Source organism: Austrofundulus limnaeus, unplaced genomic scaffold, assembly GCF_001266775.1.
Source record: "Austrofundulus limnaeus strain Quisiro unplaced genomic scaffold, Austrofundulus_limnaeus-1.0 Scaffold1759, whole genome shotgun sequence".
Classification (NCBI taxonomy): Eukaryota; Metazoa; Chordata; class Actinopteri; order Cyprinodontiformes; family Rivulidae; genus Austrofundulus; species Austrofundulus limnaeus.
In genome coordinates this window covers 1-333 of record NW_013954161.1, presented here as the reverse complement: position 1 = coordinate 333, position 333 = coordinate 1, and positions in this window count along the sequence as shown.

The window sequence follows — 333 nt, the reverse complement described above, 5'->3', positions numbered from 1 at the left end:
ACAGGACTACAGGACTACAGGACAACAGGACAACAGGTCGACAGGACTACAGGACTACAGGACAACAGGACTACAGGTCTACAGGTCTACAGGACTACAGGTCTACAGGTCTACAGGTCTACAGGTCTACAGGTCTACAGGACTACAGGACTACAGGTCTACAGGTCTACAGGACAACAGGACTACAGGACTACAGGTCTACAGGACAACAGAACTACAGGTCTACAGGTCTACAGGTCTACAGGACTACAGGTCTACAGGACTACAGGACTACAGGACTACAGGACTACAGGTCTACAGGACTACAGGACTACAGGTCTACAGGTCTACAGG